Below are 6,000 nucleotides of genomic sequence, written 5' to 3'. Positions count from 1 at the left end.
GCCTTTTGGTGTGCCGCAGACCCGGTGGTGAGTGTGGTGAAACAGAGGAGTCACTGTCAGTCAGAGTTTTTACCCAACAGTCATGTTAGGATATATCAGGTGTCCGGTTAGAGCTTTTGTACCGAATCCACTGCTCTGTTTCAGGTGCAACTTTATGGTCATGTTACAGCAGTGTGGAGGAGGGAGATGCCAAGATGTGGGAAATGTGCCGGAGGGCATGGGACAGAGGATTGTGTAGTTTCGGTGGATAGAATTGTGTTTCAACTGTAGGGGGTGCTCATGTTGCTGGGGATCGAAGGTGTCCGGTGTGAGAGAGTCAGGTTGAGGTGGCCAGAGGCAGAAGGTGTTGTATGCTGAGGCATTGAAGATTGTAGAGATGTATGGGTCAAGGGTGAGAGATCTGGAGGGGATCCCTGTGAGTAGTAGATCTGTGCCAGCACAGAGGGATAGGCCAACGAGTGATATATGCTTCAGTAAGATTGGATTCTTAGCGTTCATAGCAATGGTTATAAACTGTACGGCAGAAATGGAGTGTAAATCACAGAAAATAGATGTGTTGGTGGCAGCTGCAGAGAAGTATTTGGATATACGAGATTTGACTTCAGAGTTACAGGGTGTGTTGAGTGGTGGTGTCCCGTTCTCTTAGGTTATTGGCATGGTGCAGGAGCAGATAGGGCCAAAGTAGTGGAATTTCGGTAGTGGGTTTTTAATGAGTGTATTGTTAGTTGGTAGGTTTAAAAAAAAATGTTTTGCTATTTTCTACATTGTAGAATAATAGTGAAGACATTAAAACTATGAAATAACACATATCGAATCATATAGTAACCACAAATCAAAATAGATTTTAGATTCTTCAAAGTAGCCACCTTTTGCCTTGATGACAGCTTTGCACACTCTTGGCATTCTCTCAACCAGCTTCATGAGGTAGTCACCTGGAATGCATTTTAATTAACAGGTGTGCCTTAAACCTTTTTGTGTTACTACATGATTCCATGTGTTATTTCATAGTTTTGATGTCTTCACTATTATTCTACAATGTAGAAATTGAGCTTGTTAGTAAATAAATAATCAAGTCAATTTATAGTTTGAATGAGTAGTTGTGTCCTAACTTTTGACTGTTACTGTAAGTATTCAGCCTCTTTGCTATGAGACTTGAAATTAAGCTGTTTCCATTGATCCTGTTTCCATTGATCATCCTTGAAATGTTTCTACAACTTGGAGTCCACTGTGGTAAATACAATTGATTGGACATGATTTGGAAAGGCACACACCTGTCTATAAAAGCTCCCACAGTTGACAGTGCATGTCAGAGCACCATGAGGTTAAAGGAATTGTCCATAGAGCCCCGAGACAGGATTATGTCGAGGCACAGATCTGGGGAAGGGTACCAAAACATTTCTGCAATATTGAAGGTCCCCAAGTGCACAGTGGCCTCCGTTATTCTTAAATGGAAGACATTTGGAACCATCAAGACTCTTCCTAGAGCTGTCCGTCCGGCCAAACTGAGGAATAGGGGAGAAGGGCCTGATGGTCATTCTGACAGAGCTCTAGAGTTCCTCTGTGGAGATGGGAGAACCTTCCAGAAGGACAACCATCTCTGCAACACTCCACCAATCAGACCTTTATGGTAGAGAGGCCAGACGGATGCCACTCCTCAGTAAAAGGCATATGACAGCCTGCTTGGAGTTTGCCAAAAGGCACCTAAAGACTCACAGACCATGAGAAACAAGATTATCTGGTCTGATGAAACCAAGATTGAATTATTTGGCCTGAATGCCAAGCGTCACGTCTGGAGGAAACCTGGCACCATCCCTACGGTGAAGCATGGTGGTGGCAGCATCATGCTGTGGGATGTTTTCTAGCGGCAGGGACTGTGAGACTAGTCAGAATCAAGGGAAAGATGAACGGAGCGAAGTACAGAGACATCCTTGATGAAAACCTGCTCCAGAGCACTCAGGACCTCAGACTGGGGTGAAGGTTCACCTTCCAACAGGACAACGACCCTAAGCACACAGCCAAGACTATGCAGGAGTGGCTTCGGGACAAGTCTCTAAATGTCCTTGACTTGAGCCCGACTGGACATTTCTGGAGAGACCTGAAAATAGCTGTGCAGCAAAGCTCCCCATCCAAACTGACAGAGCTTGAGATGATCTACAGAGAATGGGAGAAACTCCCCAAATACAGGTGAGCCAAGCTTGTAGCGTCATACCCAAGAAGAATTGTTGCTGTAATCGCTGCCAAAGGTGCTTCAATAAAGTACTGAGTAAAAGGTCTGAATACTTTAATAAATTAGCTGAAATGTTCTTTTTTAAACAGTTTTTGTGTTGTCGTTATGGGGTATTGTGTGTAATTGATGGGGGGGGAAAATGTAATACATTTTTGAAGTAGCCTAATCAGATTGAAAGATTGCGACTGGTTGTGTTTATGCCACATATAAAAGGTATTTAGGCTATATTGAAGCGTTAGGTTCTAGGTGCACAAGGAATAGCCGCTTGAATTGTAAAGAATGCAGAGTATGTGTTAAGCTTTCCTCAATAACTAGGCCTGCAGGGGGGCATATGTGACCACATTACAATAGGACGACTTGGCAGAATGATGATCTGCAACAGACAACGCATTTAGTATCAGTTGTAAAAATACAGCCAGACTGGTCTGCTGCTGTGCCTTTCTAGACCTCGTAAGCTGTCGAGAGTAGATTCACATCTGAACCAAATTGAATGAAACGTCAAATCACAGGCCTTTTGTGCCGTTATTCAAATTACATTTTCACTGCAGCCTAGAGTAGGCTAGAATGTAATTATTCATTGCATTGTGTTGTTGTAGGCTCGTTTAGGTAGGATAATTGATCAATAGGTGAGATTTGAGCTGTGTCTCATGTCTTCACTGTTCTTTCATGAGCAATGATGCACCTGGCCTCTCCGCTGCCTATCAGCTTTTACTATTCTTTCTTGTCGATTCATATAAAAAATGTATGCAGCTTTGACTGTTTTTATGTGTGGTATGATTGCTAGTTAGCCTATTGCAGATCTGGAGAAATATTCTAGTTCAATTCATAAAATCTTGGAAGGTGGAAAAAAGTGTACAACAGGGGTAGAACATTAATCCAATAAATCTACCTTGATTATCATCAATCATGGAACTGTATGACAACGTTCAAGTCGTCATGAACTGTTCTCCAGGTTTAATCTTCTATGTGGGGTCTGAGTTGTATCATGATTCAATAGGCTACATGTCCTTAATCATTGCACAAAGTTATCCTAATATGATCCACTAATGCTAGTGACCCTCAGGGACAATTTACAAGGACATGACAGAAGAAAGATAAACAGAATGGAATGATGCTAGTGTCTAATATTTAACATGACGCAAATTGTAAAATAAAACAGAGAAAAGCACATGCATATACAGTGGGGCAAAAAAGTATTTAGTCAGCCACCAATTGTGCAAGTTCTCCCACTTAAAAAGATGAGAGAGGCCTGTAATTTTCATCATAGGTACACTTCAACTATGACAGACAAAATGAGAAGGAAAAAAATCCAGAAAATCACATTGTAGGATTTTTTATGAATTTATTTGCAAATTATGGTGGAAAATAAGTACAGTGCCTTGCGAAAGTATTCGGCCCCCTTGAACTTTGCGACTTTTTGCCACATTTCAGGCTTCAAACATAAAGATATAAAACTGTATTTTTTTGTGAAGAATCAACAAGTGGGACACAATCATGAAGTGGAACGACATTTATTGGATATTTCAAACTTTTTTAACAAATCAAAAACTTTGGGCGTGCAAAATTATTCAGCCCCCTTAAGTTAATACTTTGTAGCGCCACCTTTTGCTGCGATTACAGCTGTAAGTCGCTTGGGGTATGTCTCTATCAGTTTTGCACATCGAGAGACTGACATTTTTTCCCATTCCTCCTTGCAAAACAGCTCGAGCTCAGTGAGGTTGGATGGAGAGCATTTGTGAACAGCAGTTTTCAGTTCTTTCCACAGATTCTCGATTGGATTCAGGTCTGGACTTTGACTTGGCCATTCTAACACCTGGATATGTTTATTTTTGAACCATTCCATTGTAGATTTTGCTTTATGTTTTGGATCATTGTCTTGTTGGAAGACAAATCTCCATCCCAGTCTCAGGTCTTTTGCAGACTCCATCAGGTTTTCTTCCAGAATGGTCCTGTATTTGGCTCCATCCATCTTCCCATCAATTTTAACCATCTTCCCTGTCCCTGCTGAAGAAAAGCAGGCCCAAACCATGATGCTGCCACCACCATGTTTGACAGTGGGGATGGTGTGATCAGCTGTGTTGCTTTTACGCCAAACATAACGTTTTGCATTGTTGCCAGAAAGTTCAATTTTGGTTTCATCTGACCAGAGCACCTTCTTCCACATGTTTGGTGTGTCTCCCAGGTGGCTTGTGGCAAACTTTAAACGACACTTTTTATGGATATCTTTAAGAAATGGCTTTCTTCTTGCCACTCTTCCATAAAGGCCAGATTTGTGCAATATACGACTGATTGTTGTCCTATGGACAGAGTCTCCCACCTCAGCTGTAGGTCTCTGCAGTTCATCCAGAGTGATCATGGGCCTCTTGGCTGCATCTCTGATCAGTCTTCTCCTTGTATGAGCTGAAAGTTTAGAGGGACGGCCAGGTCTTGGTAGATTTGCAGTGGTCTGATACTCCTTCCATTTCAATATTATCGCTTGCACAGTGCTCCTTGGGATGTTTAAAGCTTGGGAAATCTTTTTGTATCCAAATCCGGCTTTAAACTTCTTCTTCTTCTTCTTCTTCTTCTTCTTCCTTGTTCTTCATGATGCTCTCTGCGCTTTTAACGGACCTCTGAGACTATCACAGTGCAGGTGCATTTATACGGAGACTTGATTACACACAGGTGGATTGTATTTATCATCATTAGTCATTTAGGTCAACATTGGATCATTCAGAGATCCTCACTGAACTTCTGGAGAGAGTTTGCTGCACTGAAAGTAAAGGGGCTGAATAATTTTGCACGCCCAATTTTTCAGTTTTTGATTTGTTAAAAAAGTTTGAAATATCCAATAAATGTCGTTCCACTTCATGATTGTGTCCCACTTGTTGTTGATTCTTCACAAAAAATACAGTTTTATATATTTATGTTTGAAGCCTAAAATTGTGGCAAAAGGTCGCAAAGTTCAAGGGGGCCGAATACTTTCGCAAGGCACTTGGTCGCAAGGTATTTGGTCACCTACAAACAAGCAAGATTTCTGGCTCTCACAGACCTGTAACTTCTTCTTTAAGAGGCTCCTCTGTCCTCCACTCGTTACCTGTATTAAGGGCACCTGTTTGAACTTGTTATCAGTATAAAAGACACCTGTCCACAACCTCAAACAGTCACACTCCAGACCACACGTAGAAGATTAAACCTGGAGAACAGATCATGACGACTTGAACGTTATACAGTTCCATGATTGACATCCATGATTTTGAATTATTAAAAGTATAATAACTAAACATATTCTTGGATTCCTCTATTTTATTGGATCGTATGTGTGTAAAGGACGTCACACTTAACGAGTTTGACTTCATCCCAATTCAGCCAATACCTAGCACGAACTCTGGACCTCTGCCTTGCTAGCACACGTGACCGCCCACCTGAAGAGTCTTACCAGTCTGCACCATGCGAACAAGCTAGCTATTTGCTGGTGCAAGTTGGGACACTTCAGGCTGAGGAGTAAGTTTCACACATCCCCATGTACTACACGCTTTGGAATTATCCCCAGTTATCTCAGAGACATGGCTGAATCATTTGATTATGGATAAAAACAAATACAGACAAGAACATTTTCAGAGATGATAGAATAAAAAAAGGGGGAGGGGGGAGGGGTGTCTATTTATGTAAGATCTTCTCTTATGGCATCATGTTCTCTTAGCATCTCTGTCCCTAACAAGCTGTTGGTTATAAAAGTGCCCATAAGCCAAAATATGCATATCTTTATTGCTGCGGTCCATCGCCTCGGCGGA

The sequence above is a fragment of the Oncorhynchus mykiss genome, chromosome 15 (assembly GCF_057628025.1).
Source record: "Oncorhynchus mykiss isolate SJ-2025 chromosome 15, ASM5762802v1, whole genome shotgun sequence".
Taxonomy (NCBI): domain Eukaryota; kingdom Metazoa; phylum Chordata; class Actinopteri; order Salmoniformes; family Salmonidae; genus Oncorhynchus; species Oncorhynchus mykiss.
Note: the sequence above shows the minus strand (reverse complement) of the source record.